This window comes from Apostichopus japonicus, chromosome 23, assembly GCF_037975245.1.
Source record: "Apostichopus japonicus isolate 1M-3 chromosome 23, ASM3797524v1, whole genome shotgun sequence".
Classification (NCBI taxonomy): Eukaryota; Metazoa; Echinodermata; class Holothuroidea; order Aspidochirotida; family Stichopodidae; genus Apostichopus; species Apostichopus japonicus.
The window spans coordinates 8,077,773-8,097,042 of NC_092583.1; the positions used below are offsets into that span (position 1 = coordinate 8,077,773).

Here is a 19,270-nt window from a genome sequence, read left to right on the forward strand (position 1 = left end):
ATATTTATATATATATATATATATATATATATATTTATATATATATGTATGTATATATATATATCATATATGTATACATATACATATATATATATATATATATATATATATATATCTATATCTATATATATATATATATATATATATATATATATATATATATATCATAGTGGAAATAAATAGAAAAGCAACTTAACGTTATATAAAATATGCAGTATTTACAGCTTTGGAATAAGCAAAAGCAGATTTGACACATGTTACATTTGATAGGCGCCACATACACACAACTAGGACGTTATGGTACCATAACAATATATATTAAAATATCTATGAAAAAGGGCGAATCTATTAACCTTACATTAATATTAACTAACGAAGAAGACGTATTGAAGTTGTGATCAAATATTCGTTATTCCATTTTTTTTAAGTAATTTTATATTATATTTGCTGGTATATTGCTTCACGCAAAGCTCGGCCTATCTAAGACTCGGTTTTTTATTCCTCCTTGAAGATCTTCTTGGAAAATAACTTTAGAGCTGACATAAAAGTTTATGGTTTTTTATATATTTTATTATAATTATATCTTTTCAAGGAAGCATATATTGCTTTATTTGAATCGTATTCAGATTTCAGGAAGTCGCTGACAATATACGAGCTGAACTACACACGACTTCAACTGTTTTTCATTTCCTTCTTGAGATACAGCATGCATGTAGGGCTGGCACACAGTTTCATGGGATTTCTGTCGACCTTTTTGTTAACTATATCTTTTTGACGAGCTAGTCTATAGTTCTAACTGAGTAAGTATTTCAGCAAGCATACGACTGTGTTTAAGACATGATGGTGGGAGCCCTTCTATTATAGTATAATAGCTCAATGTTTTCTCTTCATATCAAATGCTGCTGTATGTTTTGTTACTAAAGCCATCGCCCAGGAAGGGAGATGATTGTGGTTCAATATTATTTGGCCATGTTGCGTTTTCAACCCATTTAGGACAGTGTTCCCCTACTTAGGCCATAAAGGATATGCACTTACCAATCCACCCCTCCCCCTCCTTCCTCACCCAGATTCCATCTGATTCTGGTCTTTGCTGGGGTTGCATCTGCGGGTGTGTGTGGGTGTGTGTTTACGTGTACGTCCGTATCACTTGTTTTGGTCTTCAACAACTCACCAACGGAGTGATGGATATTTTACATACTGGCCGTGTAGATGTATTATGATAGGTGAGCCCTATTGTTTTCGCCCTGATCTTATCAATAATAATAATGAGGTTATGGGGCCAAACGTAAAATTCTTTACATTGCAATAACTCGGCAACCTTAAGTCAGATTGTAGCCAAACTTGGTATTCAGTTGTTGACCAATACCTGGTACATGTAGGCCTAAATGCATTGGGAACATCTGGGCCCCAAAATTCCCGGCCCTTTTTTTTGCTGGGTGGACCCATATTTTATTTCCAACTCAAATGCATTTAGGGACACATTCTTTGGGCCCCTTTTTGGGGCCCAATACTTTTAATAATTTTGTCAAGTTCATTACATAATCTTGCGTAATGACATACAATACTTTGACATTCCACTAAGCAAGGAACCATAGTGCCCGTTGGGCTGTTTTAAAAATAAACCCTTCTAGTTGGCTTCTCTTTTTGTAGTACAGCAGTGTTATACGACCCGAGGTTAACAGCAGATACTTTTTCAATAGGATTAAAGAGTTAAGCCTGCTAAGCATCGCATAAAGTTATCAACTCACTTTGTTAGTTAAGTGAATAAGGACCCTAGAGATGACAGTACAATACATCACAAGACCATCACAAGACATCAGAGGACGTTGGAAGACCTTAGATGACACTAGAATACATCAGAAGACTCGGAAGGCATAATTGGACCATATGATACGTCAGAAGGCCCAAGTAGATCTAAAGAGATATCAGTATACTTGAGTCGACATCACAGTCCTTAGCCAAAGGCTCTTATTGCAAAATTTAACATTCCTCAATATTTCAGAACGAATTTTGGGTGCAGAATCTCGGAGTCTCCGAAGGTACTTCCGCAAACTAACGTGCACTTAAATCTGGCCTGTTCTGACACCTTTGAAAGTGTTGGCTTTGTTTGCTTGATTCAGTTTTCAAGTGAAAAAGATCGAAATTTTCTTTGCGTGATTACTTTCATATACCAGTTTCTAATACCACTGGAATGTTTCTGTAAATTATTTTTCGTGGAAAGTATGATATTACTTAGTTCTATAACTAAGTTAAATCTTTGATGTTTTTTTTGGGGGGGGGGAGTTTTTTTTGGGGGGGAGGGGGGGTTCTTTGCGACAGTTATATGTTGGTCTAGCAAGATCCGGCTCATTGTAATGTATCCGTTGATCTATACATAGACAACACTGGTACACCCACACGATAGATCAAAATATAAGGGCAGTTTAGAGGTAAAGTTACTCCTGACGGAAATTTCCAAGCATCGTCTACACATCCTTTCGAAATTCTTTACCCGACGTTGTCAAGTTTCAAACGTAAACATGCACAGGCAAAGAGGAATGATTATACATGTCCAAGTTTTGCTTTCAAGTTTATTGTACGGGATATGTTTAATTTTCCATGAAATTCAAATTTAATTTCCGAATAGTCTATTATTAGAAGTCTTATACTATATGTCCAACACAGCACAATACACGAACTACATGACCGCACCTTCATTAAATCACAGTGTGTAAACAAACTACAAGTTGTAAAATTTAATTGCGAGAGAAAGTTTTTATGTATATAAAGTATAATTTAAAAGACGCCTGAAAACTGACTGAGAAATTATCATAAATAATATGGAAAAAAGCGGCAAAGAATTTCTTGGTCAGGAGCGGGACTCAAACTAGTCTTGTTCAAGACCCTGACTTTCTGCTGTTACTTTGCCTGTTACAATTAATATGAGTGCGCCCTCACATTCTCCTTCGAAAATCTGTCAAAACGAGGGTCTTCGTTTTACGTACCGCACCACAATTAAAGTTGTGTTCATCCGCTCGAAAGGTTAACCATTATCAGAGAAAAGATGTCAAAGTACCTAAGGTAAAGCATGGTTTAAGCATGTTATCTGTTACTGTTATCGTTTGTTCTGCCTTTATATAAAACAACTTAATTTAAAGTACAGATGGTGTGGAAATAGGGAGGTTCGAAGGTGATAAAAACCATTTAGAAAATCGTTAGTTAAATGTTGATATTACTGCAAGCGAGCAGATGGAAGGGTAGGGGTTCAGTATGCTAAACTTGCCCCTCTTGTGCCATGATAGTCCAAGATCTCAGCATCATGTGGTGGTTAGGATATACCAGTTGAAAACTTCTATCTTTGCTTTGGCATGTATTGAAAGTGACGAGTTTAGTGTGTAAGTCAATGGAACAATTAACTGTGGTGCGAGACCTTTACTAAATCTTCATTTATCTTGTGTTCGTATCACCAACTTACGGTCTAGATAGCACCATTATTACTCCTAGGCTGCTTACACGAAGACGGATACATCGTTACATATTCACAGAAGGCAATAATTAAGAAGAAAAAACTGCAAGAGGATAATTACTTTGACATAATATTTAAATCTGGTGAACGGCCTGGGAATAATTTGTCCCTACAACGCCTTTAACGAAGTTGGATAAACCAGTGGTAGCCTAAAGCCTACACAGCTCCTGGCATTATGTGGAGTACAGGTCTAACTAAGGCTAGCCTAGACCCATTGGTACGAGGATAGCACTTACTATCCTAGGTGTTAATAAGCCAACTTCTAAGGTACAAACATGCGGCATTTTTAGGGTCCATTTCCTTTCCTTGTTTATGTTCCTACCACTCCTCAGTTACAGTTACTGCACCTGTGATTAAGTAAATGCACATTGACGATGTGGATTCTACATAATTTATGTTTGAAAACCAATATTTGACATTAAATCCATGAATCACAGATGACCCAGCGTGGAGTCAATTTATATATAAATAAATCACCATGGCCAAGAACAAGTGGATTTCATATTTTATTGTGGCTTGTAAGTGGTGTATTCGGTTTGCACCATTTCTATCGTGTATGGTGGTGCACAGGTGGATTCTTTGGTGTTGGAGTTTTCAGAGACCTCTGGAGAATTCCAAAATATGTAGACTCTGCCAATGATATACACCAGAGTATAAAAGGAAGTTCATCCAACAGATGATGAAGAATCCCAAAACCAGCTTTTTCGAGCTCTAGAATTTGCACTCAGTTAGTTATTGGTACTTTCTTTGGCTACTTAACGATGGTAGCCATATCTGAAGAATTGCTCAGTAATTTCCGATGGTACGAACTCTCGTAGTACCCTTTGCAATAGCTAGTGTTCATATTGTGGGTAACATCGGTAGGGAATTCAACAACTGGGTGCGCTGAAGCCAGCGCTGTGTGGATCATACATGCTTAGACCATTGCTTACCTTACCCAGCGGTGTAGCATACCAAGTCATTCTTAGTGCCTTCTTATTTCAGAAGATTCAGGAAAACTCCGGAAGCATGGATGATTCAAAGTATAGGTAGGAGGCTTTTCGTTCTTTCATTGCAGGTACATTTGATGTTATCACTAAAATGGCATTGCTCCCAGCTGGACTGTGTTTTCTACATTGAACAAAGAAAATAATAATAATAATAATTGCTGGTTTAGTATTATTGCAGGTCTTGTGTTATCAACGATTGCAACATGATTCAGAAGAATATGGATTATGCTTGGAAATATCTGAATCACTAACATTTGCACATTTACTGTTAACTGATTTTATTACGTTATTTCTAATACTGATTTGCGATAACAAGATATTGGGATACTATGGCAATACGCAGAGGCATATTTTTCTCTGGACTGTCCCTTGTGAACAGTATGACAAAAGTCAGGCCCCAGTCAAGAGTTGAATGACTTAGGTGAAAACACTAATTGTTTGATTTGTCATACTGAAGAAAACTTAAATTCAAGACTGGTATTTCGCTTGTGGCATACTTTAATAGATGTACCATGCAGGGCACGTATTACATGTAAATTGATTAATAATCTGTACTATAGATAAGGATGCACATAATCCAAGTTTTTGGATGCCCAGACAAATCTGGTCTCGGGAGGAACCAAAACATTTTCCCGGAAAAGCAAAGATGAAAAGAGAATATCCCAGTGCTCAAAGTTAACTTTCAATTAATGTTTGATACTTGTGTTTTTTTTTAACGTAATATGTTACATGTTTACGTTTTGATGAACAGGATCCTGCATAACTGATCTTTGGTTTTCGGCAATATACTTAAATGCCTACATTACCATAGGGGATGGGGAAACAATCAAGGTTAGATACGCAGTCAATCACTTCTTCGACTCACCTTTCTGGAAGGAATTCGTGGCGACCATGCAACAGTTATATCAGCGAGGAAAAGCCAGTGGATGTCGACGTCTTTGGTCGGATCTGATGGACTCGTTTGATCCTCAGGGCGAGATGAATGCTTATAAGTTTGGTAGCAGATCAAATATATCCGTGGCTTCAACTAATCTAATAAATCTAGTATCCTATCTACTTTCCGTAGGACTATGTGAAGGGAACTAATGAACAACATAATGCTTTTATCTATTTGTTTTGTCTAATAATATGTCAGGGTCTAATAATTATGTCATTGCTCGTCCGATACATTGCGTTATGTATAAGTTTGTGTTGACGGTCAGGAGTTCGGCTTGGTAAAATTTACACAATCTTAACTATTGATTTTGTTAATACAACTATGTGATGCTTTGACAATTTGTGAAGAAATGCACTGCTGTTTGTGAGGATCATCAGTTGCTTGTGTGTCATCCTTTGGAACTAAACAATATCTAAACTAGAATGGAAATAATTAACGTGTCCTTCTCATATTTAGATCAAACTCAGAACAGTTTTCAGAACAGAGTTTCCATAAAGTCAGAGAGAGAATCTCTGGACATACAATCACCGCCCATAGCCTAGTTGGTTAGGGTGTCCGCATACTAAGCGGGAGGCCCGGGTTCGAATCCCGGTGGAGGCTGGAAGTTTTTTCATTATTCTGGATTTTCCTTCTCATTACGTTTTCAATTATATATATATATATATTTATATATATATTATATATTTGCCTTTGTCGTTAACCTCCTTTTCATTAACATAAAGTCTGTTGAAAGTATTTCTTTCGAGATCCGGCTTTAGGGATCAAAAATGATTTTCGAGTTGGTTAGCATCATGTTTGATCTCTAGAGTAAGGCAAAAACAGAACTAGTATTGTTCGATACATGTGTGAAACGCCTACAGTGAAATTACGACCTTCCTTACCGGTTTCGATCCTCTGGACATACAATCACCGTCTATAACCCAGTATATATAGATACATACATATGTATATGTATATATATATATATATATATATATATATATTTATATATATATATATATATATCTATATATATATATATATATATATATATATATATATATATATGCGTGTGTGTATGTGTGAATGCACCTCACCCAGAATGTCAGGACCGGTGCTGGGAAACACCTGCACCTTAAAGGGCAGGACATTTTGAAAAGACAGGACCGAAAACCCGGTCCTGGATTTTCTTTGGCTTATAGCCATCATCATGCTGCCCTCTTTCTTCTCTCAAAGTTTGAAGATGATCCTGTCTTTGCCTATAGTATGAATATGTGTCTTTTTTTTTCAGCATGGTAAAATTAAAAACACACATTGACTTTGACATGCAACTTTAATGAATGCTGCCCTCGGTCCTGAAATTAAAACACACCTCTTCCATAACGCAGGTATGAAAGTATATTGCCTACAATATGGGGACCATATAAAAACTTCAGGACTAACATATTGTGTTTAAACAGGACCAGCCATGCATGATCATTAATTATATAGAGAAGATGATGACAACTAAATTAGGCATCAATATTCGAACAACTTCCAAATCAGACTTTGAGACAAGTAAAAGTTATTTTAAATACCAATGTGCCACTTACTAAAATAGAATGGATATATACAAACATCATTAATTAAAGAGGTTATGAAATGGAAAAAAATCTTTATCATCGTATTTTGTATACTCGTAGCTTTGCAATGATACCCAATTTGTGTCAAACGAAGTTTGCATCCTCAGGGTTCTGCCCAGGGTAGATTGAGTGCCGGCAGGACTATCTAAGCGGAGCGCCACCATCGGTTGGCGCGGAGCGTCCAAGAAAATTTTGGGTTTTGGGAACCCCCCAGATGGCCGGAAACGGCCCTTCCCGAGTATTCTGAGCCACATATAGACAGCTTTGAAATGAGATCTCATGTCTGGAATTTTTCATAATTAATGAAAAAAGTTAGGACAAATATCTGGAGCACCAGAGTACAGACCAGCCGGTGGTGCCTATTAAGTATACTAAAAAGCAATAGCAATGCACCGTGCACGTGGCTGACTAGTTCGTGTAGCCGTCACGTATAGTCACTACGAGGCGGAGTGCGCTGGTCGTGCCTAATGCAATATGATGTAAATTCACCCGCTACGAAGGTTAACGGCCGTATGTGTACTAGCTAGCTGGATAATGCCTGTGTCTCGCGCGATGAAAATAGATATAAATGAAACTATCAAAAGTACGATCGGGAGTTGGAAACGGAAACAGTCATTGGTCTGGAATGCGGAACTCTGGTAATTTTTACTAAGTATGACACTGTGATGTGTTGGATATTTTGAATTTGAACAGTTATGAACTGGATTTCCCCTAGTCTCAAACAGATTGTTTCTGTACGTTCGACCCTCCGGCTATGGAGCTGTTTTTTGGAGTTCCTATCGAAAATAAGTGCCGGTCGGAAAAGTCACTCAGGCAGATTGTGGTGGTCGGTAATTCAGCGTGCTGGTCGGGCCCGACCGGCGCCGACCGGCAGCGGCAGAACCCTGCATCCTTGAGGAATAAACGATCAAAAATTCGAGGGTAATAAAAACTTTCGAAAAGTTGTTGTATTTAAGGTAATGCGGCTTGACGTCAGTCGAGGAACTCAGCTCACTTCCGAGACGCTATGTTTACATTCTTAAACGTCTGAGAACACACAACATTACACTGTTGCAGCGCTCCGTAGTAATTGAGATTTGGTGTTTGGAGTTTTGTTTTTACGTAAATTTATCTCGTAACTGTTAAATATGCCGAGCCGATAGGCCTATGTGGTATCAGGTTGCTCCACCACAAGTAAAGACGGATTTCTACTGCAAGCTTTTCCAAAAGATGACAGAAATCGAAGAATTTGAGCACGACTCGCTCAAAACACTACACATACACAACGTTATGAGTGCCTGTAGGCCTATACTGTTGCCAAATTACTTGTTATGACCATAGCCTAGGCGTCCTTGATACAGCAAATGACGATTTTTTTTTCTGGGTTACCTAATATTTTGCACAAAACTTAAGGGCAATTTGTTTCAGAACAATCGATACTAGATCTGCAAGTTTTCTTTTTTGGTAAAACTGGCGTTGTGTTGTGATTTTACGTAACAGTTGGATGATACAATTACACGGGCTAGCCTGTTATACAACGTCTATTAGTTAGGTCTAGGGCCATGTTACCACTACTACTATAGGGTTGCACTGTACAGAATGTCACATTTTCCTTGCACTGTAAGACACAAAATTCTAGAAGCTTCGCTACGAAGTTAAGTAGCAGGATCACCGACATTCGAGATAACTTAAATCATATGAAGGTCTTAATAACGGTGGTTTTGTTTATGCTTAACCGACCAGTTTCGGTTCAGGGTCGTCCAACCGTTCTGCTCGGGGACTTCGCACGGCAGCGACGCGTCTCGGCCATCGGGATCGTTTTACAATTCTTCTACAAGGGGCTCAATTGATAGGGGAAAACACCGATATTATCTTCATCACCCTCAAAACTATTTCCTTCTCTTCTTCCTCAAGAAAATAATTTTCGTCAAAGCTTACGAATGTCCTGAAAGGTGAAGTCCTATTTCCTCGGAATCGGAAGATTCGGGAGAAGACAATTGATGAGAAGAGTGTTGTGGTTACATGTAGTAAACTGCATAACGCCGTATCGGTAAACAGCGGGGAGTCGGCTTTGGCTGAAATGGTTCCTTTGATGACGTCAGATGAACTGCGGTGGGCAGCTTTGCTTTTTTTACGAGTGGCAGCTCGAGAGGTCTCTAGGGAATACTTTGACAGCGAATTTCTGGCGTTTGAAGCCGTATTTACGGAAAGTTGTGCAAGGGTGGTGTTGTAGTAATGTAGATAAACCATTCCAAGACATGAACATTTTTCATTTCATAACCTCTTTAAATAAGGGCATAGACGAGCAGGTTACAGACGAATTTTGCATGATATAAAGACGGTGATTTTCCTTCCAACAACTATTTTGATTTGCATGTAACCATGTTAAATGGTTTGGGTATTTTCCCAATATATTTCCAACAGCTACAGAATGTATCTACATTTAAAAAGAATGTTACCGTAGGACTTTTTAACATGGAAAAGGATTTTCCTTATGCTTGGATATAGAGAGTTAATGTCTATGAATAATGGTATATTATATAAATTAATAAGAATATGTAGACAATCAAGACAGGTGACCTTTCTAACATTAAGTCAATTTCAATGTATTTTTGAAATAGTTTTTTATGAAGCATAGCATTGTTAGAATAGAAATACGTGAAGAAAAGAGTTATGTGAAGGATTGCTTTCCTAAACTATTTTAAAACAACTAACAAAGCTAACCTAATAAAACTACTATATATTATTTTCGACAGGTTTGCTTGTTTTTCAATATATGTCTTAAACTTAAAGAACAATTTAAGACGTTGTCAGAATATCTCAGTCCTTTATTTAAGTAAGCTAGAGAGCATTAAATCGGTGCATGTTTGAAATTAAAATAAGACCGGGTAAATAACCCATTTTAAGTTCAAGTAACTCCAAATGACGATAAGGTACCTACAATTCGAAGACCGATAAACACAAATTTCATTAGCCGTGTATGTAATCAGGGGACCGAATAGTCAAGCATTCTTAACAAATGAGAAGTTCTGTACAAACAGGGATATCAAATGTTTTCACCCCCCCCCCCATTCCCAAAAGAAATGAATAATAGAATAATATAACCTATTATCTATGATCGCGTTTGGGAGAATTACCGGCAAATTTCGTAGAAGTAGAACAATTTATTTCACATTGACAAACAACGCAACGAATTAAAAAAGTAGTACAGGATATTTATGTTTCCTTCATTTTCTGACAGTATTTTATACTTATATCCCTTTTCTCATTCTGTTCTCAAGTCTCCCTTTCAGTAGCCTAGGCTACGAAACATATTACAAGAAAAAAATCCCAAATAATACAAATAATGAGATCAGAACGGTGCTTGTTTGAATCTGTAATAGAAAAGGCTGATTGGCCCATTTTAAGTTCAAGTATAACTCCAAATAACGATACGGTACCTACAATTCGAAGACCGATAAACACACATTTCATTGGCCGTGTTTATAATCAGTGGACGGAATAGTCAAGCATTATTAACATGGGAGAGATTCTCCACAAAAAGGGTTATCAAATGTATTCATCTCCACCTCCCCCCCCCCCCACACCCGTCAAAAAAATAATTAGTAGAAATAATATAACCTATTATCTATGATTGCGTTTAGGATCATTTCCAGCAAATTTCGTAGAAGTAGAGTGATTCACATGGACAAAAAACGCAGAGACTAAAGAAAGTAGCATAGGCTATTTATGTTGTCTTCGTTTTCTGACAGTATTCTGTTCACAGAGCGAAAAACTTTCACCCCTTTCGCATTATGTTCTTTTGTAAACCGGTCGATTTTAATCAACTGGAATTTATTTAGCTGCATTCAGATTCAATTTGAATTCAGATTTGTTTGAATCTGTGATAGAAACGGCTGATTAACCCATTTTAAGTTCAAATAACTCTAAATAACGATACAGTACCTACAATTCGAAGACCGATAAACACAAATTTCATTGGCCGTGTATATAATCAGGGGACCGAATAGTCAAGCCTCTCCAATTTGAAAAACGTTCAAAGCGATGAGCACCTAAAACAACATTTGATGATTTTGTGAGCATGGTAGTGACGGCAAGTCGAATTTCAGAATATGCTACAGGTTGCACAAGGTCATAGTTGTTCACCTCAAGCAGTTCTTGGCGGGACAGAAACCCCGGGCCTGTAAACCACATACTATCGTGAAGCTCATGTGCTGCAATGGATCTAGAGGCCAAGTCTGCAGGATTTTGTTTAGTAGCAACGTAACACCACTGTTCTGGACGTGTTGACTGTCTGATGCGATTTACTCGATTTGATACGTAAACATAGAAACGTCTGGTAGTGTTGTTAATGTAACCAAGGACGATCTTACTGTCTGTGAAAAACCTTACAGTATCTATCTCTAAATCAATTCCATCACTGATGTACTCATACAACTCCATTGCCAACACTGCAGCGCATAACTCAGTCGGGGAATTGTGTGGGCTAGTTTTGGTGCTAATTTCGCTTTTCCCAACAAGAATCCGACTTGACAATTTCCTTCTTCGTTGACAACTCTGATGTACGCCACTACTCCAATGGCAACTGTAGAAGCATCAGAAAAGATACAGAATTCCTTCTTTTTAGTCAACGACAATAACGATTAAATGACACACCGGGGAACATGCACATCTTCTAACAACTTCAAGGATTCCATCCACTTAATCCATTCAACGTCTCTTTCAAAACTGAGAGGCTCGTCACAGTTGTTGATCTCAGAACTAAGTTCTCTCAATAGGGCCTTTCATTTTATAGTTATCGGAGCTGTCAAACCAAGGGGATCATACACATCTCTTTGTGAATGCTTTGTCTTCTGAAGAAACACTGAATGTGAATGCATCAGTATCCAGGTCCCACAACATGCCTAAACTTCGCTGAATCGGGAGTGGATCTGAGGATAGATCTAGGTCCTTTATGCCTTTGGCTCTGTTATCTACATCAAATGCTTTTACCACTTCTCCATTGTTTGAAGCTATTTTATAGAGGTTAATGTTTGACTCAGCTTGCATTGCTCTTGTCCTTTACAGAAGGTCAATGGCTACTTGAGGTGTGGGGGAAGAAGAGAGGCCATCGTCAACATAGAACTTGTTTTCAACATATTGTTTAGCATCACTTCCATGGATTTTTTTTTCCTTTTTGAGCTGCTCTCCTTAAGCAGTCAGTGGCGACTGATGGGGGGGGGGACTATTTTCAAAAACATGTACCTTCATACGATATTCAGAGATTTCCTTTGTCTTGTCGTTGTTATTTAAGCCACAGGAACCTGAGAGAATCTCTTTGATCTTCCTCCACTAGAAAGCTACTTCTTCTGTATGTCGGCTGCAAAGGATATGGGATACTTCCTGAAACGCATCAGCACACCCAAAAGTGAGTTGTTCAGATCTGGACCGCTAAGTAGCACACTGTTCAACGTAATATATCAAATTCTGCTGAGGAATCAAACACGACACGAATCTGGTCAGGCTTTTATGAGTGATGCACCCAAAATATGGAGAGATACCAACATTCTTTGTCATTTTCTAACGGAGTGGCAGGTTCGGCATGATCATTGTCTAACATTTTATGAACAAACTCCGCAAACTGATTATTCTTGGTGGAATTCTTCTCCAATGACTTGCGTAGAGTAAAAGCCCTTCTGTGCTTGTACCCGGTTATTTGGTAGGTGCCTTCTCTCGGGACGGAAAAATAATGGTGCCACCGAACTTCCATTTTTATCCTGATGGACATGTTTGTCCATTATGTCCAGAAAAATGTTATCTTCTATAGAAAGGGCTTCTTTTTCATAATCATTTGTTTTATCAAATACTGCTGTACCAAACTGAACCTTCCCTGTAGATCCTGTTACCGGTGATGTTTAAGTCACTCTTCTTAGTCTTGTCAATTCTCTCTTTCACTTGAATCATGTTGGAACAAGGTTTCATGAGAGAGGTACGCCCATTACTGTAAAAACTGGTTTTGAAGACGTGGTGTTTGCGCTGGTGGGATGTGCCCAAACACACTTCTCCAACAATAACCCATTCCAAGTGTAGTCGCTGGTCATACGGAGCATCATGGGGGCCGTTGATGTGTTCCCGCATCCTGTGGGTCCTCAAGACATCTCTTCCGAGCAGTAACAAAAACTCTCCACTTCCGGGTCAACTGGTGGTATCTTGTTTGCAATGTTCTTAAAATGGGAAAATGATTCGCTATATCTGGTGTTGGGATTTCCTGTCTATCATCTGGAATCATCTCACACTGTATCAGCGATGACAAGTGAAATTTGACTTTGTAATCAATGGAACTTATCATCAGGTTGTAAGCTCTCCTCCCAGTAGTCTCCATAATACCTGAAAAAGTCTTCAGTGTGTAAGGGGTAGTAGTAGATGTTATGCCAAGTGCATCAAATAGTTGTGGTTTAGCCAGGGACCTGTTACTCTGCTCGTCCAATACAGCATATACCCTGATAGCTTCATGTTCCTTCCATTGTGAATACACCTTGACTTGGCATACCTTCGAACAAGAGCGTCCACACAAATTATAAACACAAATTCAGTGCATTAAGAGGTAACAGACGAAGAGTTCTGCTCCCCACCAGTATCTCCCTTAGTAACTTGTGTAACACGAAAAAAATGTTGATGAACATGGAGATCGGTGTTGTGTCTCACACTTCCACATTCAGAACACTTCACCGATACTTTGCAATGTCTAGCAATATAATCACTTGTCGCCATGCATCTGAAACTTTCAGTCATATCAGTGATGTGTGTCTTAACTCTTTCTGGATACACAAACCTACCTGCTGAGCTGTTTAGCTTAAAACTAGGATCGTTGAGAACTTTGGCTTCCTGTCGAACAAATCTGTAAAACACAGATAATGGTGGGAACGTCACATTGTAGTCTTCCTTGTACCTAGCTCCCTTTGAACGCCATTTATCTTGAAGTCCTGGTGGGAGCTCTTCCACTATTTGCTTCACCCCACCGGCCCAGTCAAGGTAACTGAGACCAGGGAGAGTTCCGTCTCTCATAGCACACTCCAGTTCTAACAAAACCTCACCTAACACTCTGATTTTTGTGTTTTCTTTGGTTTTAATCATTGGGAAATCATAACCTTTCCTCAACAATGCTTGCGTCACTACTTCTGGAGCTCCATAACATCCAGGCGTTGCCATACCATATCCAATCCCACTTGTGGGTTAGTAACTTGAGCAGAACGTAATATTTTGGCATGTTGTGACGACTTTTCACCTACCCATTTTATCAACAGATCAAGTTCTTCCCTGGGCAACAAATTAAGGTCCTAAATCACATATCTAAATGATGCCTTCCACGCTCTGTAATGTTCTGGTTTCTCGTCAAATATAATAAGTCTGGAACTCACCAAGTCTTTCCGAATGAGATACTTAGCGAGGTCTTCAGTCTCTTGCCGGTACTTTGCTCTTGTCTGAGTGATGATTGGATTTCTTAAAGCCGCCTGATTGCTAAAATGGTCTTGAATATAATCACTGATTCGCTGATTGGAATTTACTTCGTAAATATCTGCACCACGTAATTCGTCGTGGCTTCCTAATGGTTGGTCTTCATCATACATTGCGGCTTCAGCTGAAGCAGCATTTACCTTTTCACTTTGAAGAATAAGCATATCAGCGTCCAGTGCTGCCTTTTGTTTCAACAGTTCCGACTCTTTGTTTGCATATGCGAGCAATGCCCGATCCGACTCAATCTTAGCTCGTGCCTTCATTGCTGCTGAACTCGTGGACGATCCATATATGTTTGAACTTTTAGTGGATTTTGACTTAACAGATTTTGTGTCAACGTTAGCTGATTCACGATGTTGCCTTGTACTAATGTCGTGATTCATTGTTTTAAGTTTGTCTGTTTCCTTATCCGCTGCTTCCCTGGGTTCTTTCTCAATACGGAAATGTCTTCCTGATCGTGTACCCATTGCTATGCCTTGATTCAGTCTTTTTATTGTGATACCGGAGCGCTAAAAACGCAGGGCGATATTCAGCCAGACAACCATTTCCCATCAAAGCCCAAAACAAAGATAAACATTGACAAGATCATGGACGTTTGCCAGCAGTTTAATTCAAGTAAATGTTGGTGAATGAGTGAGTGGATGATGAAAAGATTATCACACTCCAAGGTTAGAAAAAGAAATGAGTAAGATAACGGCTAAATGATCGCATCTAAACCGAGCGATGCTTCTGATATATATATATATATATATATATATATATATATATATATATATATATATATATATATATATATATATATATATAGATTTAGGACTGCTTGGTAGATTAGATCAAGATCATTGCAGATTAGCCATTAGTAACTTTACATTTTGTCCTATAATTTGAGTTGTTCATCATGGTGTTACCATGGCAACAGCCCTATTTCGACATGACAGTGACCTTAAATGATCCAGATCTTGACTGCAATCAACCGGGCCAAGTCAGATCAATGTAGAAAAGACCATTAGTTTGTATTATTTGGTATATGTATATTATGTGATATTTTTCTCAAAGTCCAAATTTCATCATGGCTATTGCCATGGCAACAGCCCTAATTAGGGATGACTTTGACTTTCCTGGTTGTGATTGGTTCCACCAAGACAGCTTCAAATATATACACTGAGACACTAAATTATGCTTTTAGGTTATTTAATTACAAAGATATGACATATTCTTAAATTCCAAGTTTTAATGAATGTGTTGGCAACTTGGTGATCACACCAACCATTAATTAAATGGCAAACAAGCAGATTGTGATAGCTGAGGGTCCTAGCTAACAGAAAAACATGGTGGGGTGACAATCCCTAAAAACAGACATGGTGGGAGCGAAAATCCCTAAGGGTTTCGCTTCTTCTTCTTTCTTTTTTTCTTCTTTTTGGGGGGGGGGGTCTTTCGCTGCGTTGCCCTTGTACGTGCTCCTGCTTCAGTCCTCGCTTTGCATCCCTACTCTCTTGTTCTCACGTTATTTTCTTGATGACAAGATATATTTGCCTCAAACTGTATGAAGTGAGCGTGACGCATTGCGAGTTACCCAATAGTAATACCAGTTCCTAATACAGGACGATACCATGGTTACGTACGGTTACCCAATTTACCTAGCTACGTTTATACCTTTCATGCTTAAACCTGACTTTTGACATGTCACGCCTAATAAAATGACACAACATCTTTTCTTTTCTTCCCCTCATTATGGGTTCTATACTTACGGCATATATCTTACAGTTCACATGCTTTAATTCAGCTGTGTCAACTGATAGGCTACTGATTTGCTACATACCACTACAACAGAATGTACAAAACACAAATAAATGGAAACAAACATAAAAGAAGGTAAATTTGAATCAATGGTAAATAACATGAAAAAAATTGACTTGACTTTACAATATTTCGCATATAGCCAATCATCGATCTTGTTGACATAATTATATCTTCTCACTCGTACGCAAAATGGGAGCAGGGACATCCAGCAGGCAAGCAGGGAGAATCCCCTGCTAGGGAGAATCCCCTACTAGTGAGGAGGGAAACTATGCCTGACCTCTGCCAGAATCGTAGTTCATGTTATTGAAAGATTGAAACAGGTGTGCCACGATTGTATCATTCCCTTTTCTTCAATCTAATGTCTTCAGTTTTAAATCCATAGAAAGGATCAAGCAGCATATAGCTCTGTTATGATTGTATAAAGTGTATTTTTTCTGAGGGATTTCTTATAAGAATGCTTTCCCTGTTAGCTTTTCTTCCATTTCATGGCGGTTTAGTACTTGGGATCAACGTAATCTCTAATTATCCATGACTTGAAACGGAAAACAAAGAATGTTTCTATAGTTCACATGTTCTCATTGGTTCTTCCTTTCTTTTGACACTTACAACACTTACAATATTTTGTAATATGATGTTCTTTTTTTCAAGATTAAATGTGTTGCATGAATAAATTTGGGTCGGGTGAGGAAGTTAAAGTTAGTTAGGGGAGGGAGGAATGTCTCCGTTGGCCCATCGTCTATTAAATATGATGGTCCCACTCAATTTTGCATGTTCTTGATGATAAGCTGTATTTGCGTCAAATCGTATGAAGTGAGCGTGACACATTTGCGTGTTACCCAATGGCAATAAAAGATCCTAAAACAAGACGATACCATGGTTACGTACATAAGGTTACCCAATTTACCGAACTACGTTTATACCTTTCATGCTTAAACCTGATTTTTGTCATGTCACGCCTATTTCAATGACACAACATCTTTTGTTAAACAGAGTAAAACAGAGTTCTGGATGAAAGACAAATAATAAATTGAGGCGAGTTCTGGGAAATAAGACAAATCATTTATTTGTTCTTTGTTCAATTTTTTCAAACCACTCTATGAGAGTTTTAAGTTTTATTCCGTTCGTTTATATGTTTGTTATAGAGATCTAATATACAACTGTCATGGTTCAGTAACGTATCGGCAAATGAAATGAGAAGGAGGGGCGGCGGTGAAAGGAGAGTAGCTACGACCTTGAAAGGGACTAGCTATTGTCTCCTATAACTTATGCTTTATAGAGATTTTAGCTACTGATAGAGTCGACATGTCAGAGTGTTGACAAAATATACACGCAAATACCGCAGTTTCAGAGTATCAATAAATACAACAAGTCACTGCGGGCTAAAACAAAGTCTTGTAGTTGACGAATTCCCGATCCCCGTGTTTCCCAAATCTACTTGCATAAACTCAAAACCCTATGAATTATGTTTCGAGTTAGAATTACTGTGCTATTTCCAGCCATTCAGATTCCTAAATAAGATGACTGTCACATGTAGTTAACGTGTTTGACTTAATAAGTAATCTCCCTTCCTCATTCAAAAAGGTCTTGAAATTGTTTGTTGAAATGTTAGGCTTAATCCCAGTACATAATCGTCTGCATAGAATTTAGTTGTAAAGGAGACAACTTACAGCAAGAACTCTCTTGCAAGCATAATCGTAAGCGAACTTTTGTGAATAAGAAGATTTCACGGAATCCGTTTTTCTTTTACTGCTTGCTTCGAAGTCATCGATAGTATCGGGGTATAAGCCTATAGTACATTTACGTCTTGAAAGGAAACGACATTCTTACTGCTTGCTGCAACGTAAACAAAGACATTGAAGCGTGAGCTTCTTGTTAATAAAGATATTCAGATCCGTTGTTCTAATGAGAGTAAAACAGGATGAATAGAGATTTCGTTGATGGCAGTGTCATTCACTGTTACCAATAGATTGTATCCAACCAATAATACCAATTTAAGCTTGTTAAAAGTTAACTTGTCAAATGGTTCAGATGGTAGAGCAGTGGACTGGTAACCCGATGAAACTGAGTTCGACTCCATCAATGGTTGGTTATACACGTTATGAATTTCTTTTTCTCTTTCAGTAGTCGACGCTGAAGTCTTGATATATTAATTCAACCACATAATTTACTAGCTGATGTGGTGGCCGATGCTGTAAAGAGGGTGACGAAAGACTCATTCCTCGTCGGTCGTGTAAATCGTGGCTAGGGTTCAAGACAGGCCTCTGGCGATAATACCTTTGGCTGTAGGTATGGTACTTTTTGTGGCCTAGGATCCCGTACCATGTCTCCCTTGTTGTCGCAAAAGAACCCGGGAGGATGCGCAGAGGGTCGGTCAAATCGACCAGAAGCGTACTAGGTGGCGTGCGTGAATCCTTGCCTTTGGCCAGAGGTGGTGACATCTCTGCGACCGGCATGCTTGCAGCCACCGTCCACTGAAAACGTGGCCTGATGAGGCGCTATTCTCCTAAAAGTGAATCTACGGATGCCTTTAAGAGCCATATAATTATTTCATAATAAAAAACACCCTGTTTCAAACTAGCGCCATCGAATTCCCTAAAAGCCTTTTTTTCTTGTCACTCTGAAGGTGGAATGAATTTTATCGTGATGGGTTATTTGTGGTAAGCCAAGCAATTAAACTCATTGTTGGGTATAAATGTGTTGGCAAAGATTTACCCAACCTACACCAAAACAAGCATTATATTCGTTGCAATGCCAGAGACATACAAGCCAGCAAGACCATGGGATAACATTTTAATATACATATAATTCAATCTATATCACTTTTGCAAGAAGACCAAAGTATTCCAGTGTCAATATGGTCCCATTATAAGCATTAATTTAAGCAGCAATATTATATTTATTATAAGCAGCAATTATTATAAGCAGCAATATATGTATATAAGCAGCAATATATATATATATATAT

At 38.3% G+C, this 19,270-nt stretch overlaps 1 non-coding gene and 1 pseudogene across 1 annotated transcript; both read left to right on the forward strand.

Annotated features, from left to right (window-relative positions):
* The first annotated feature begins 2,458 nt into the window (after positions 1-2,458).
* On the forward strand, positions 2,459-5,928 carry LOC139965080 (dnaJ homolog subfamily C member 22-like; annotated as a pseudogene).
* Positions 5,929-5,960: 32 nt separating this feature from the next.
* On the forward strand, positions 5,961-6,031 carry Trnas-acu (transfer RNA serine (anticodon ACU)). Its single transcript has one exon. It is a non-coding gene; the product is annotated as a tRNA-Ser (tRNA).
* The last annotated feature ends 13,239 nt before the right edge of the window (positions 6,032-19,270 follow it).